Raw genomic sequence first — 18,311 nt, 5'->3', positions numbered from 1 at the left:
TGGATTTATAAGGAAGTGTATAGGAGATGTTGTACCCAATGTAACTATTAAAACCTACCCTAACCAGAAACCGTGGATAGATGGCAGCATTCACAAAAAACTGAAAGCACAAAATGCCGCATTTAACCATGGCAAGGTGACGGGGAATATGGCAGAATACAGTGGCTTGCGAAAGTATTCACCCCCCCTTGGCATTTTTCCTATTTTGTTGCCTTACAACCTGGAATTAAAATGGATTTTTTTGGGGGGGTTGTATCATTTGATTTACACAACATGCCTACCAGATGCTAAATGTTTTTTTTATTGTGAAACAAACAAGAAATAAGACAAAAAAACCTGACCTTGAGCCTGCATAACTATTTACCCCCCCCCACCCCACCCCCCCAAAGGCAATACTTTGTAGAGCCACCTTTTGCAGCAATTACAGCTGCAAGTCTCTTGGGGTATGTCTATATAAGCTTGGCACATCTAGCCAATGGGATTTTTGCCCATTCTTCAAGGCAAAACTGCTCCAGCTCCTTCAAGTTGGATGGGTTCCGCTGGTGTACAGTAATCTTTAAGTCATACCACAGATTCTCAATTGAATTGAGGTCTGGGCTTTGACTAGGCATTCCAAGACATTTAAATGTTGCCCCTTAAACCACTCGAGTGTTGCTTTAGCAGTATGCTTAGGGTTATCGTCCTGCTGGAAGGTGAACCGCTGTCCCAGTCTCAAATCTCAGAAATGTCCCTGTATTTAGTGCCATCCATCATTCCTTCAATTCTGACCAGTTTCCCAGTCCCTGCCGATGGAAAAACATCACCACAGCATGATGCTGCCACCACCATGCTTCACTGTGGGTATGGTGCTCTCGGGGTGATGAGAGGTGTTGGGTTTGCGCCAGACATAGCGTTTTTCCTTGCTGGCCAAAAAGCTCAATTTTAGTCTCATCTGACCAGAGTACCTTCTTCTATATGTTTGGGGAGTCTCCCACATGGCCTTTGGCGAACACCAAATGTGTTTGCTTATTTTTTTCTTTAAGCAATGGCTTTTTTTCTGGCCACTCTTCCGTAAAGCCCAGCTCTGTGGAGTGTACGGCTTAAAGTGGTCCTATGGACAGATGCTCCAACCTCCGCTGTGGAGCTTTGCAGCTCCTTCAGGGTTATCTTTGGTCTCTTTGTTGCCTCTCTGATTAATGCCCTCCTTGCCTGGTCCGTGAGTTTTGGTGGGCGGCCCTCTCTTGGCAGGTTTTTTTGTGGTGCCATATTCTTTACATTTTTTAATAATGGATTTAGTGATGCTCCGTGGGAATTCAGATATTTTTTTTATAACCCAACCATGATCTGTACTTCTCCACAACTTTGTCCCTGACCTGTTTGGAGAGCTCCTTGGTCTTCATGGTGCCGCTTGCTTGGTGGTGCTGCAGACTCTGGTGCCTTTCAGAACATGTGTATATATACTGAGATCATGTGACACTTAGATTGCACACAGGTGGACTTTATTTAACTAATTATGTGACTTCTGAAGGTAATTGTTTGCACCAGATCTTATTTAGGGGCTTAATGGCAAAGGGGGTGAATGCATGTACCACTTTTCTGTTATTTATTTTTTAGAATTTTTTGAAACAATTTTTTTTTTCACTTCACCAATTTGGACTATTTTGTGTATGTCAATGACATGAAATCCAAATAAAAATCCATTTAAATTACCGGTTGTAATGCAACAAAATAGGAAAAAAGCCAAGGGGGATGAATACTTTTGCAAGGCAATGTACAAACAGATTGGTCATTCCCTCCGCAACGCAATCAAACAGGCAAAACGTCAATATAGAGTCACAATTCAACGTCTCAGACACGAGACGTACAGTGGGGAAAAAAAGTATTTTGTCAGCCACCAATTGTGCAAGTTCTCCCACTTAAAAAGATGAGAGAGGCCTGTAATTTTCATCATAGTTACACGTCAACTATAACAGACAAAATTAGAAAAGAAAATCACATTGTAGGATTTGTAATGAATTTATTTGCAAATTATGGTGGAAAATAAGTATTTGGTCAATAACAAAAGTTTCTCAATACTTTGTTATATACCCTTTGTTGGCAATGACACAGGTCAAACGTTTTCTGTAAGTCTTCACAAGGTTTTCACACACTGTTGCTGGTATTTTGGCCCATTCCTCCATGCAGATCTCCTCTAGAGCAGTGACGTTTTGGGGCTGTCGCTGGGCAACACAGACTTTCAACTCCCTCCAAAGATTTTCTATGGGGTTGAGATCTGGAGACTGGCTAGGCCACTCCAGGACCTTGAAATGCTTCTTACGAAGCCACTCCTTCGTTGCCCGGGCGGTGTGTTTGGGATCATTGTCATGCTGAAAGACCCAGCCACGTTTCATCTTCAATGCCCTTGCTGATGGAAGGAGGTTTTCACTCAAAATCTCACGATACATGGCCCCATTCATTCTTTCCTTTACACGGATCAGTCGTCCTGGTCCCTTTGCAGAAAAACAGCCCCAAAGCATGATGTTTCCAACCCCATGCTTCACAGTAGGTATGGTGTTCTTTGGATGCAACTCAGCATTCTTTGTCCTCCAAACACGACGATTTGAGTTTTTACCAAAAAGTTCTATTTTGGTTTCATCTGACCATATGACATTCTCCCAATCCTCTTCTGGATCATCCAAATGCACTCTAGCAAACTTCAGACAGGCCTGGACATGTACTGGCTTAAGCAGGGGGACACGTCTGGCACCTCAGGATTTGAGTCCCTGGCAGCGTAGTGTGTTACTGATGGTAGGCTTTGTTACTTTGGTCCCAGCTCTCTGCAGGTCCTTCACTAGGTCCCCCTGTGTGGTTCTGGGATTTTTGCTCACCGTTCTTGTGATCATTTTGACCCCACGGGGTGAGATCTTGCGTGGAGCCCCAGATCGAGGGAGATTATCAGTGGTCTTGTATGTCTTCCATTTCCTAATAATTGCTCCCACAGTTGATTTCTTCAAACCAAGCCGCTTACCTATTGCAGATTCAGTCTTCCCAGCCTGGTGCAGGTCTACAATTTTGTTTCTGGTGTCCTTTGACAGCTCTTTGGTCTTGGCCATAGTGGAGTTTGGAGTGTGACTGTTTGAGGTTGTGGACAGGTGTCTTTTATACTGATAACAAGTTCAAACAGGTGCCATTAATACAGTTAACGAGTGGAGGACAGAGGAGCCTCTTAAATAAGAATTTACAGGTCTGTGAGAGCCAGAAATCTTGCTTGTTTGTAGGTGACCAAATACTTATTTTCCACCATAATTTGCAAATAAATTCATAAAAAATCCTACAATGTGATTTTCTGGATTTTATTTTCTCAATTTGTCTGTCATAGTTGACGTGTACCTATGATGAAAATTACAGGCCTCTCTCATCTTTTTAAGTGGGAGAACTTGCACAATTGGTGGCTGACTAAATACTTTTTCTCCCCACTGTATGTGGCAGGGTTTACAGACAATCACGGACTACAATAAGAAAACCAGCCACGACGTGGACGCTGATGTCTTGCTGCCAGACAAGCTAAACAAGTTCTTTGCCCGCTTTGAGGATAACACAGTGCCACCGACGCGGCCAGCTACCAAGGACTGTGGGCTCTCCTTCTCCGTGGCTGACGTGAGTAAGACATTTAAATGTGTTAACCCTCGCAAGGCTGCCGGCCCAGACGGCATTCCTAGCCGCGTCCTCAGAGCATGCGCAGACCAGCTGGCTGGTGTGTTTACGGACATATTCAATCTCTCCCTATCCCAGGCTGCTGTCCCCACATGCTTCAAGATGGCCACCATTGTTCCTGTACCCAATAATGCAAAGGTAACTGAACTAAATGACTATCGCCCCGTAGCACTCACTTCGGTCATCATGAGGTGCTTTAAGAGACTAGTCAAGGATCATATCACCTCCACCTTACCTGTCACCCTAGACCTAATTCAATTTGCATACCACCCTAATAGGTCCACAGATGATGCAATCGCCATCACACTGCACACTGCCCTATCCCATCTGGACAAGAGGAATACCTATGTAAGAATGCTGTTTATTGACTATAGATCAGAATTCAACACCATAGTACCCTCCAAGCTCCTCATCAAGCTTGAGGCCCTGGGTCTCAACCCCGCCCTGTGCAATTGGGTCCTGGAGTTCCGGATGGGCCGCATCCAGGTGGTGAAGGTAGGAAACATAATCTCCACTTCGTTGATCCTCAACACTGGGGCCCCACAAGGGTGTGAGTTCAGCCTCCTCCTGTACTCCCTGTTCACCCATGACTGCGTAGCCATGCACGCCTCCAACTCAATCATCAAGTTTGCAGACGACACAACAGTAGTAGGCTTGATTACCAACAATGCTACACTCGCAATAACATCTGCTAACCATGTGTATGTGACCAATACATTTGATTTGATTTTGATATGAACAGTTGAGATGTGTCTGTGACTTGAACTCTGTGAAGCATTTATTTGGGCTGCAATTTCTGAGGTTGGTAACTCTAATGAACTTATAATCTGCCGCAGAGGTAACTCTGGGTCTTCCATTCCTGTGTTGGTCCTCATGAGAGCCAGTTTCATCATAGCGCTTGATGGTTTTTATCGACTGCACTTCAAGAAACTTTCAAAGTTCTTAATGTTCCGTATTGACTGACCTTCATGTCTTAAAGTAATGATGGACTGTTGTTTCTCTTTGATTATTTGAGCTGTTCTTGCCATAATATGGACTTGGTCTTCTACCAAATAGGGCTATCTTCTCTATACCCCCCTTACCTTTTCACAGCACAACTGATTGGCTCAAACGGATTAAGAAGGAAAGAAATTCCACAAATTAACTTTTAAGAAGGCACACCTGTTAATTGAAATGCATTCCAGGTGACTACCTCATGAAGCTGGTTGAGAGAATGCCAATAGTGTGCAAAGCTGTCATCAAGGCAAAGGGTGGCTATTTGAAGAATCTCAAATATAAAATATATTTTGATTTGTTTAACGCTTTTTTGGTTACTACATGATTCCATATGTGTTATTTCTTGTTTTGATATCTTCACTATTATTCTACAATGTAAAAATAAAGAAAAACCCCTAATAGTGTAACTCCAAAACATATTTTTTATAATTTATTTCCCTGAGCTTCCTTGGGCCACTAAAATGCTCAGTATAATCGTGTGAGCGTTAGGAAACAAAATTGAATATGAAATTAGATATTTACATACACAGCCTGATAGGATGGTCTAGAGCCCATCCCCGTACCCCTTCAAAAAAACAAAACAAAGGCACATGGTACCTGTCAGTTGGAGCTGGAGTTGGACCCTGAAAGCAACAATTTTTCACAGGTGTGTAGGCTACTTTGTTTTCTCATCAAAACAAAAGGTATACATTACGCATCTTAATTTGCTATATCATTGTTGTACTGTTTTCAATAGGTCACCAGAAGATGCCGAAGATGCAGGATCAGAACAGCCTGTTTGCATGGTGGACCATCCTGGCCTATACCCTGTCTGCCGTCTATTCATTGCAGAATGCCATGATTATCTACAGGGCAGACTACAGGCCTTTGCGTCTGAGGCCAAACACAGTAAGCAATACTAAGTATACTTAGTATTACTTGCTGTGTTAGGCCTCTGAGATGCAATGGCCCATGGTATAATCTGCAGAATCATCACAAAGTCTATTTCATAATTTTGCGAAATAGACTTTGATGATACTGGATATTATAACTTATTTAACATTTTCTAATGAGTAAACACTCTTGAATTCTGTTGTTGAAAGTAAATAAAGAAACCAGACTGCAATGAATGGTTGTTGTCATTCTTCGTAAATTCTCTTGTCAGTTATTTACATAACATAATTAACAGATGCGTTGTAATTCAGTTTTCTTTATTGTAAACTGCCAAAGTGCTGCATTGTGGCACATGTAAATGTATTTCTGTAAATAAAATCTATCTATCTATCTCAGGTCGTAAATAAGGTTATAATGAAAGTCAAAATCATGGCATGTATCTTTTCAAGTTATTGTTCTACAACTGGAAGGTATAACTCATTCATAGTAAAAGGTATTTATATTCTGATCCATACAAAATAAGGAACACCTGTTTTAGTGACTGATGGTCCTTAAAAAAAATTATATGGGATTTTCCATGATCAGACACTTTCTTTTCCGGATAGTAAATTAAACACATACAGAGGGGAGAACAAGTATTTGATACACTGCCGATTTTGCAGGTTTTCCTACTTACAAAGCAGGTAGAGGTCTGTAATTTTTATCATATGTACACTTCAACTGTGAGAGATGGAATCTAAAACAAAAATCCATAAAATCACATTGTATGATTTTTAAGTAATTAATTTGCATATTATTGCATGACATAAGTATTTGATACCTACCAACCAGTAAGAATTCCGGCTCTCACAGACCTGTTAGTTTTTCTTTAAGAAGCCCTCATGTTCTCCACTCATTACCTGTATTAACTGCACCTGTTTGAACTCGTTACCTGTATAAAAGACACCTGTCCACACACTCAATCAAACAGACTCCAACCTCTCCACAATGGCCAAGACCAGAGAGCTGTGTAAGGACATCAGGGATAAAATTGTAGACCTACAGAAGGCTGAGATGGGCTACAGGACAATAGGCAAGCAGCTTGGTGAGAAGGCAACAACTGTTGGCGCAATTATTAGAAAATGGAAGAAGTTCAAGATGACGGTCAATCACCTTCAGTCTGGGGCTCCATGCAAGATCTCACCTCGTGGGGCATCAATGATCATGAGGAAGGTGAGGGATCAGCCCAGAACTACACGGTAGGACCTGGTCAATGACCTGAAGAGAGCTGGGACCACAGTCTCAAAGAAAACCATTAGTAACACACTATGCCGTCATGGATTAAAATCCTGCAGCGCACACAAGGTCCCCCTGCTCAAGCCAGCGCATGTCCAGGCCCGTCTGAAGTTTGCCAATGACCATCTGGATGATCCAGAGGAGGAATGGGAGAAGGTCATGTGGTCTGATGAGACAAAATAGAGCTTTTTGGTCTAAACTCCACTCGCCGTGTTCGGAGGAAGAAGAAGGATGAGTACAACCCCAAGAACACCATCCCAACCGTGAAGCATGGAGGTGGAAACATCATTCTTTGGGGATGCTTTTCTGCAAAGGGGACAGGACGACTGCCCCGTATTGAGGGGAGGATGGATGGGGCCATGTATCGCGAGATCTTGGCCAACAACCTCCTTCCCTCAGTAAGAGCATTGAAGATGGGTCGTGGCTGGGTCTTCCAGCATGACAACGACCCGAAACACACAGCCAGGGCAACTAAGGAGTGGCTCAGTAAGAAGCATCTCAAGGTCCTGGAGTGGCCTAGGCAGTCTCCAGACCTGAACCCAATAGAAAATCTTTGGAGGGAGCTGAAAGTCCATATTGCCCAGCGACAGCCCCGAAATCTGAAGGATCTGGAGAAGGTCTGTATGGAGGAGTGGGCCAAAATCCCTGCTGCAGTTTGTGCAAACCTGGTCAAGACCTACAGGAAACGTATGATCTCTGTAATTGCAAACAAAGGTTTCTGTACCAAATGTTAAGTACTGCTTTTCTGATGTATCAAATACTTATGTCATGCAATAAAATGCAAATTAATTACTTAAAAATCATACAATGTGATTTTCTGGATTATTTTTTTTGATTCCACAGTTCAAGTGTACCTATGATACAAATTACAGACCTCTACATGCTTTGTAAGTAGGAAAACCTGCAAAATCGGCAGTGTATCAAATACTTGTTCTTCCCACTGTATAGACAAGCCAACGGCTGTGGTAACATGGCATGACAACTATCATATATTAGGTTAGGTTAGGTTAGTTAGCAAAACAGCATAAACAGATCTGGGACCAGGCTAGAGCATTTCTACCTGCACCGCAAGCTTGGTGTGTACAGCAGCCACCACCAGCATCAACCTAAGAGGGTTAGGGGGGTAAACAGCTCAGCTGCTTCTCTGCCAGTCGATATTCACCTGTCTGTCCTGTCTGTGTGTCATACTCTTCGTCCTAGTCTTCACCAAGTAGCTCCTCATCAAAAGCATCTTCCTCCAAGAATTCCATGACCTCATGGTCCTCCTTATCCTCAGGCCTTCCTCAGTGATGACCCTTTGGCAGATAAGAAAAGGGATCATGAATGGAAGAGAATTGTGTAGCTACAAGTTATCAATCTGTTGGCAAGGTGACAAAGTTACATTTTATAAGGTTTTCACTCTCAAATTTGATATCAGTCCATTTCATATCAGTCCATAACTGAAATAGTATGATAATGTATGCCTGTAGCAAAGTCAAACCAGCTAGAACTCCAGCCTGAGCTTTCATAAGTCATATACATTCATTCTTGCATTCAACAGCCAGAAGGCTTACAATTTTTGTGGAATCATATCACAGATATACACCTAATGAGATATCTAGCTAGCTAATAATAATAATAATAATATCTACCCTCTCTTTCTTCTGGCTGGCAGGTTAGTAGCTACAAATCCAATCACAAGACAGTTCGTTTTAGCTCTAATACCTAATGACAAATACTCTTCAAATTGTCAATTTAAGCATTTTATTTTGTACAATCAAAGAAAACACAAACATGAAAAAGACAAGACAGATCAGACAAAGTGATTGTTTGGATGGAATACAGTGCAAAGGCAGCCCTACTGCAAATCTCTCTTGCTTTTGGGCAGGACCAGAACCAAAACTACTAGTCTATTATTATAATCAGGTCGCCGGGTGACGTTATGCGGCGGCCAGAATTACCTCCCACCTGCACAGGCTGAAATTCTATTACACGAAAAGGGCATTATCATAACTTTCACAATTTCAGGGTGTTATTTCGACCTCATAGTGTTTAAATATCATTTAACAAAAAACATGAAAAACACGTTTTTAACTGCACTGCCCCTTTAGTCCTTGAGTGTCATTGATTTGAAATAGAAGGTGTTTTGGGAGCCAGAGTAACGAAACACTTTTTGCTCCTTTTGAAGACAAAAATTTGGTTGGAATCTTTCCCTTTGTAGCCATCACTAGGAATGTTTTATTTGTTCTAATTGCGCTGCCATTCAGGTTCAATCAGTTCCACCCCATTGTCAGCTCATTTTATACCCAGAGTCTAACACAGAGCAGCGGTAGTGGAGTTGTTAGCAAGCTAGTATAGTCCTTATACCTCTGACTGCAACCCAGTCCCTAATGATCTATCTATCACCACCCTGCTCAATGGCCCATCCCGCTTCTGGACGCTTTCATTTACAGACTCGCTTGCTCTGAACTCCTTTGTTCCTGGCCGATTCATGTTTTTTGGACATGAGCACAGAGTGGCGGAGCTAGTTTGCGTGAAACTTTTTCTGTGTGTGTAGCGGAGACCAAGAGACAGAGCTCTTCTTCTTCTATGGTGTGATATATTATGAAGATTTCACTTTCTCTCTTTGATTCCCAACTGACAGTCATCCCTCAGCCCCCCTTTAAAGTCCTACTTTCAAGCCCTAATGGCTGTCATGTCGCGGCGCTCTCCGGACTCTTACTCAAAGTGTCATTGGCATAATGGTCGGCAGCCGTTGGTCTCTTTTGATCATGCCATGTGCAAGTGAGAGGGGTACCCGGAGCTGAGACAGCGAGGTGTGTGTGCCTCTAGGCCCCGACATGGCTGCCACTCCCAGGCAAAGCGCCACGACCGGAAATCTAAAATTCACTTTCAAATAGTTTTGTCTGCATTTTCGGTGCCTAATAGCCGCACAGTGGAAATGTGTGTGTCTATGCCTGTGTGTACACTCATTAAAGCCAGGGAGCTAGTTTATCCTGTATCAGCATCTAAGTCTCTGCCCAACCTGGCACTCCTCATCAGGCATGCAGGCTCCAGCTGAGAGAGGGTGGAGGGGGAGGGGAGCAGCTCAGGCCCTCGTCCAGACAGTGCTTCAACCTCATCAAGCAAGCCAGGTCAAAACGTGTTCAAACCACCCGGCAAGAGAGACCTACTGTAACACACTCGGGCACATCCAGGTTGTGTTGCTCTTCCAGCTCAACTGTTCTCTCATGTCCTGCCTGCCTCACCTGTATCTCTGCCTGCTCCCTGAGGGCTAACCAGGCCTTGGTCCAGATGTTAGCAGGGTTGGCTGGAGGTCCCAGGGCCCAGGGCACTCCCACCACGCTCATTGCCCACAGAGAGAGGCCTGAGCCTGAGTGTGTGCTTCATGGAAGATGGATCAATGAGTTGGCCTACTAACTGATCAACAAAGTATTTCTTCATTTACGGATTATAAAGTAAACTGAATATGGGTTTTTGAAAGTATTGAGTCAGTTATAGTCAAGTAGAATATATGGAGTTGTTGAATATTTTGGGAAAGTTATCTATTCATTGATTATGCTTTGTGCTCACCTTTTTCACCTAGTCAAGGGATTGATGATTAGTTTACAAGTTGAATCAGGTGTGCTAACTCTGATAGATAGATCAAATACATGGAACAGCTGTGGGTCCCAGAGCAGAGGTTTGAGAACCACTGACTTAACCCATCATACTATCACAGGTTATTGTGAAATAGACACAAATTACTTATTCGAAATTCATGATAGGCACACGAAAAAGTGTATTACACAATTTTCATCACAATGCATTTCGTGTGTATAACACAATTTTATTTCTAAATAATGCCTTTGTGTACATTACACCAATTCCAGTTTGTTTGTGGTTAACGTTAGCTAGGCTAGCTAGGTGGCTAACAGGTTAGGCGTTAAGGTTAGGTTTAGGGGTTAAGGTTAGGGTTAGGTAACATGCTAGCTAAGTAGTTAAAGGGTTAAGGTTAGGGTTAATTTTAGGGTTAGGAGTTAGGTTTAAGGGTTAATGTTAGGGAAAGGGTTAGCTAACATGCTAAGTAGTTGCAAAGCAGCAAAAAAGTAGCAAGTAGATGCAAAGTTGCTAATTAGCTAAAATGCTAAAGTAGTCCATGATGAGATTCAAACACACAATCTTTGGGTTGCTAGACATTCACGTTATACGCCCACCCATCCTCCTCGACCAACCTCCCTCCTATTATTTCTGTCTTAAGTAACCTACTGTCTTTATCTGTGATTGAAATTGTGTGCCTGTCACGAATTTTCAATAAGCAATGGTGTGCAAGGTTCTGGTCAAAATATATATACAGTGGAGAAAAAAAGTATTTAGTCAGCCACCAATTGTGCAAGTTCTCCCACTTAAAAAGATGAGAGAGGCCTGTAATTTTCATCATAGGTACACGTCAACTATGACAGACAAATTGAGAAAAGAAAATCCAGAAAATCACATTGTAGGATTTTTAATGAATTTATTTGCAAATTATGGTGTAAAATAAGTATTTGGTCACCTACAAACAAGCAAGATTTCTCGCTCTCACAGACCAGTAACTTCTTCTTTAAGAGGCTCCTCTGTCCTCCACTCGTTACCTGTATTAATGGCACCTGTTTGAACTTGTTATCAGTATAAAAGACACCTGTCCACAACCTCAAACAGTCACACTCCAAACTCCACTATGGCCAAGACCAAAGAGCTGTCAAAGGACACCAGAAACAAAATTGTAGACCTGCACCAGGCTGGGAAGACTGAATCTGCAATAGGTAAGCAGCTTGGTTTGAAGAAATCAACTGTGGGAGCAATTATTAGGAAATGGAAGACATACAATACCACTGATAATCTCCCTCGATCTGGGGCTCCACGCAAGATCTCACCCCGTGGGGTCAAAATGATCACAAGAACGGTGAGCAAAAATCCCAGAACCACACGGGGGGACCTAGTGAATGACCTGCAGAGAGCTGGGACCAAAGTAACAAAGCCTACCATCAGTAACACACTACGCCGCCAGGGACTGAAATCCTGCAGTGCTAGACGTGTCCCCCTGCTTAAGCCAGTACATGTCCAGGCCCGTCTGAAGTTTGCTAGAGTGCATCCAGAAGAGGATTGGGAGAATGTCATATGGTCAGATGAAACCAAAATCTAACTTTTTGGTAAAAACTCAACTCGTCGTGTTTGGAGGACAAAGAATGCTGAGTTGCATCCAAAGAACACCATACCTACTGTGAAGCATGGGAGTGAAAACATCATACTTTGGGGCTGTTTTTCTGCAAAGGGACCAGGATGACTGATCCGTGTAAAGGAAAGAATGAATGGGGCCATGTATCGTGAGATTTTGAGTGAAAACCTCCTTCCATCAGCAAGGGCATTGAAGATGAAACGTGGCTGGGTCTTTCAGCATGACAATGATCCCAAACACACCGCCCGGGCAACGAAGGAGTGGCTTCGTAAGAAGCATTTCAAGGTCCTGGAGTCTCCAGATCTCAACCCCATAGAAAATCTTTGGAGGGAGTTGAAAGTCCGTGTTGCCCAGTGACAGCCCCAAAATATCACTGCTCTAGAGGAGATCTGCATGGAGGAATGGGCCAAAATACCAGCAACAGTGTGTGAAAACCTTGTGAAGACTTACAGAAAACGTTTGACCTGTGTCATTGCCAACAAAGGGTATATAACAAAGTATTGAGAAACTTTTGTTATTGACCAAATACTTATTTTCCACCATAATTAGCAAATAAATTCATTAAAAATCCTACAATGTGATTTTCTGGATTTTTTTTCCTCATTTTGTCTGTCATAGTTGACGTGTACCTATGATGAAAATTACAGGCCTCTCTCATCTTTTTAAGTGGGAGAACTTGCACAATTGGTGGCTGACTAAATACTTTTTTTCCCCACTGTATATATATACAGTGGGGAGAACAATTATTTGATACACTGCCGATTTTGCAGGTTTTCCTACTTACAAAGCATGTAGAGGTCTGTAATTTTTATCATAGGTACACTTCAACTGTGAGAGACGGAATCTAAAACAAAATTCCAGAAAATCACATTGTATGTAAATAATTTGCATTTTATTGCATGACATAAGTATTTGATCACCTACCAACCAGTAAGAATTCTGTCTCTCACAGACCTGTTTGTTTTTCTTTAAGAAGCCCTCCTGTTCTCCACTCATTACCTGTATTAACTGCACCTGTTTGAACTTGTTACCTGTATAAAAGATACCTGTCCACACACTCAATCAAACAGACTCCAACCTCTCCACAATGGCCAAGACCAGAGAGCTGTGTAAGGACATCAGGGATACAATTGTAGACCTGCACAAGGCTGGGATGGGCTACAGGACAATAGGCAAGCAGCAACAGGCAACAACTGTTGGCGCAATTATTAGAAAATGGAATAAGTTCAAGATGACGGTCAATCACCCTCGGTCTGGGGCTCCATGCAAGATCTCACCTCGTGGGGCATCAATGATCATGAGGAAGGTAAGGGATCAGCCCAGAACTACACGGCAGGACCTGGTCAATGACCTGAAGAGAGCTGGGACCACAGTCTCAAAGAAAACCATTAGTTACACACTACACCGTCATGGATTAAAATCCTGCAGCGCACACAAGGTCCCCCTGCTCAAGCCAGCACATGTCCAGGCCCGTCTGTAGTTTGCCAATGACCATCTGGATGATCCAGAGGAGGAATGGGAGAAGGTCATGTGGTCTGATGAGACAGAAATAGAGCTTTTTGGTCTAAACTCCACTCGCCGTGTTTGGAGGAAGAAGAAGGATGAGTACAACCCCAAGAACACCATCCCAACCGTGAAGCATGGAGGTAGAAACATCATTCTTTGGGGATGCTTTTCTGCAAAGGGGACAGGATGACTGCACCGTATTGAGGGGAGGATGGATGGGGCCATGTATCGCGAGATCTTGGCCAACAACCTCCTTCCCTCAGTAAGAGCATTGAAGATGGGTCGTGGCTGGGTCTTCCAGCATGACAACGACCCGAAACCTACAGCCAGGGCAACTAAGGAGTGGCTCCGTAAGAAGCATCTCAAGGTCCTGGAGTGGCCTAGCCAGTCTCCAGACCTGAACCCAATAGAAAATCTTTGGAGGGAGCTGAAAGTCCGTATTGCCCAGCGACAGCCCCGAAATCTGAAGGATCTGGAGAAGGTCTGTATGGAGGAGTGGGCCAAAATCCCTGCTGCAGTGTGTGCAAACCTGGTCAAGACCTACAGGAAACGTATGATCTCTGTAATTGCAAACAAAGGTTTCTGTACCAAATATTATGTTCTGCTTTTTTGATGTATCAAATACTTATGTCATGCAATAAAATGAAAATGAATTACTTAAAAATCATACAATGTGATTTTCTGGATTTTTGTTTTAGATTCCGTCTCTCACAGTTGAAGTGTACCTATGATAAAAATTACAGACCTCTACATGCTTTGTAAGTAGGAAAACCTGCAAAATCGGCAGTGTATCAAATACTTGTTCTCCCCACTGTATATATACAAATATATGTTTTCCATACGAAGACTTGACTTCAATGATTATTCGAAGAAATCATTGACAGAATAGTACACTATGAAGATTGTAACAATCAGTAGTTTCAGCACTGTTAATTAGTTCCTCATTGGCAAATGTTACATGCGCATTACTGTACATAGAGTACTCTATTTAAGCTGCCTAAACATGTCTTGCCTAATCACCTGCTAATCGACGTAGTTAATCTACTGCAATTGCTGTTTAATAAGCGCAACCATTATATCTTACTACAGTCACTTGGTCTCAAGTATGAGCAAGTCAAGATGTTTGGATAGCCACCTTATCTGCACATCAATAACAAACCATTCTCTGGCCCCGTAAATGAAATCATATCAATATCTGAAACTGGCATTCTTAACAAGTATGTTGTACACCCCTGGGGTAGGCGCAACAATATTTATACTACAGTATCTACTGACTGAAAGTCCTCAGATAAGAATGCTCTCTGTGACATTTATATTCAAGCAGCCAGTAATAGTTTATCCGAAAAAGTAAAATCTAGTTGGTAACCACCAGTAACCATTTCAGTGATAAAACCTCAGTTTTGAGTCTACACCATCAGGCTATTGGGAATACATGCTAATAGTTCCTACAGAGCCCCTGGCTTTTTCCTGGCCATTTACCACCTCCCATGCCTGTTCACTAAACACTCCCAATTAGTACGCTTGCAGGGGAGTCTTCCCATTACTCTGAGTAAAGTTCTGTCCATCTCTATCTCTCTTTGTCCTCTCTCTTTTTAGGATCGGACCTTGTTGCCTATTGGTCCATAATGGTTATATGATTTTCACAGTCTCTATGGAGAGCATCATTACCTCATAGTGGAATGATAATTAACTCTCTGCCTTAATTAGTATTAGGCCCGTACAGTGATAACGAGGAACCAATTACAGAAAAATATATATTATCAATTATTTATGGACTTTTAATTACAGTGTATTTTACCCAGTTAAAGCAGCAGCAGCTCAATTAATGTCCTTCAGCTATCTTTATATGAAATTACTGTGGAACGGAGGAGTTTACCCAAAGCCCATAGAGAAGCCTTGTGTAGAAACACACCACACAGACAGACAGACAGACAGACATACTTACACACGTGCACACACACAAACAGGACTGGCAGTGTCTGTCAGTCAGATGCCCAGAGCTGCCGTGTACTGGGTGTCACCCACACAACCAAGCCGTCTGTCGAGGCCACCTGCCTCATTACGGGAAATGTATGCATCTGGGGCAGCTCTCTGGCTCATACATCGCACGGGCAGAGAAATGGTACATTGGCAACTAATGTCAGCTAGTGATATGCATACTACTGATACAATACAATAGCAGGATAATGGTACATTGGCAACTGTTACTGTATTATGCTATGAACATTGACAGATAAAATATCAGAACATCCAATGGCTTTCACAGATGACTGATACAATGCAACAGCAATGAGATTGCATGTTGGTAACTGTGATGTTTACTAGCTTAGCTATACACATGCATATAGGAAGGATTGGGAAATCATGGGCATATTCAATTGCAATAACAGGTATGAAGTTAAGGCCAAATGACCAGATTAGATGAAAGGGAGGACTGTGCCTATACACACTGAATCATCAGCGTGTGCCAGACTCTGATGTGTCTCTGAATGGATATAATGTTTATATATCTGACAGAGCTGGCAGAGGTGGGGGTGTCGCCATTTTCATAAAGAACAACTTGAATGTTGCTGTGTGTATTACCACATCTGTCCCCAAGCTATTTTAATGTCTAGTCTTAAATGTGGGCCTTGGTAATAATGCCCAACTAACGTTAGTGGGAGTTTATCGCCCTCGCTCGGTCTCCTTATGTGCTCTTAGCAAATTATCTGACCTGCTGTCTAACTATGCTAAATCGAAAATATTAATAGTGGGTGATCTTAATCTGATTTGGTTGATGCCAGTCTGTTGGAGCTAAATCCAACTCAGCTGATAAATAAACCAACTCGCCTCAACTTTAAACACCCTGAAAAATATACTCTTACAGTGCCTTGCAAAAGTATTCATCCCCCTTGGCTTTTTTCCTATTTTGTTGCATTACAACCTGTAATTTAAATGGATTTTTATTGGGATTTGGTGAAGTGGAATGAAAAAAATAACTTATTTCAAAGAATTCTAAAAAATAAATAACGGAAAAATGGTGCGTGCATATGTATTCACGCCCTTTGCTATGAAGCCCCTAAATAAGATCTGGTTCAAACAATTAACTTCAGAAGTCACATAATTAGTTAAATAAAGTACACCTGTGTGCAATCTAAGTGTCACATGATCTGTCACATGATCTCAGTATATATACACCTGTTCTGAAAGGCCCCAGAGTCTGCAACACCACTAAGCAAGGGGCACCACCAAGCAAGCGGCACCATGAAGACAAAGGAGCTCTCCAAAGAGGTCAGGGACACCATCCATGTTTTTCATCGGCAGGGACTGGGAAACTGGTCAGAATTGAAGGAATGATGGATGCTGCTAAATACAGGGAAATTCTTGACGGAAACCTGTTTCCGTCTTCCAGAGATTTGAGACTGGGACGGAGGTTCACCTTCCAGCAGGACAATGACCCTAAGCATACTGCTTAGGGTCATTGGGGGGGGGGCGGGGGGGGGCGGCATGTTGTGTGGTAGGCATGTTGTGTAAATCAAATGATAGAAACCCCCATGAATACTTTCACAAGCCACTGTAGATACTATTCTAACAAATGCCCCTCATAAGTTTACAGCCAATGGGATAGTTACTAATAAGTTCATTGACCATTGTCCCATTGCCTGCATAAGAGATGTTAAATTACCTAACTTTTACTCATGCATTATTACAAAGAGAAATTATTGGAATTTTAAGATGGGGTTGAGTGACTGGTGGGTTGTGTCAACTATCACTGACTGATCAGGCCCTTAATTGTTTAATTTTCCTCTTTAAAATCCCCTTGAGTCAATGTCAGTTTAAGATAGAGATATCTGTTTTTGCATTGGATGCTTCTCAATCCATCGCATACACCGATGTCGCACTTTCGCATTTGCGGTGAAAGGTGACAGAGCTAGAGTGGTGTTTGTCAGACCATGAGACATCCCAAAATCGGTCTTCTCACAAAATTGTCTGTAGTGTATGAACGGTTTGCCCTACAAACTATTATGAAACTCTCACAAACACAATGGTGTTCTCCGTTTTGCTCTACAATCCCCACAAGCGTCTTGGGACTCGTCTGATGTCGGTACAGCCGATCTGCCAACTTCTGTCTGTAGCGTCCAAACAGTTTGGGCTGCACACTAATATGACCCCTCTGTAGAAGGGTGAGACTCTCACGAACACATACATGTCAGTTGATTTGCTCTAGGATGCAGACAGTCCTCACAAAACTAGTCTGAAGATCTCCCGGAACCAGTATTTATTTTTATTGGAAGTGGAGACTGTTTAGTGCCAAAAATAAGGGATTTAATATATTTTTCTATACTTCAAGGGGTCTTAAAATTCAACATTAAATAGCAAAATGATCCTTGGTATGACCTTCTTAAAACAATTCCATATAGCTTAGTAGAACCACCCTCCCCCGGCTTAGACAGGGCTTAGACTGTTATGGGTTAACTCTGTTGCAGATAAATATGTGCCGTACAAAAGGCAAATCTAATCCTCGGTTCATGCATGAATTGACTGAGAAATTACGGGAAAGAAATGTAGCTTGGGCTAAAGCTAGACTGACTGATTCTATGTCTGATTGGCAGTCCTTCAAATATTTGAGAAATAGATTAGAAAGCAAAATCAACATATTTCTTGAATTGTGTATCGGACAGTGGTGGTAATCCAGCTAACTTCTGGAAAGTGGTAAATCTTTGAATCAAAACCCCACCCCTTTTTTGCCCCGGCAGGTTTTGACAGCCTCTGATCCCATACTAGATAAAATGGAAATTAGTAGTACTTTTACTGTAATAACCATTTCGCTAGT

This window comes from Coregonus lavaretus (assembly GCF_964263955.1).
Source record: "Coregonus lavaretus genome assembly, chromosome: 5".
In the NCBI taxonomy this organism is placed as follows: domain Eukaryota; kingdom Metazoa; phylum Chordata; class Actinopteri; order Salmoniformes; family Salmonidae; genus Coregonus; species Coregonus lavaretus.
Note: the sequence above shows the minus strand (reverse complement) of the source record.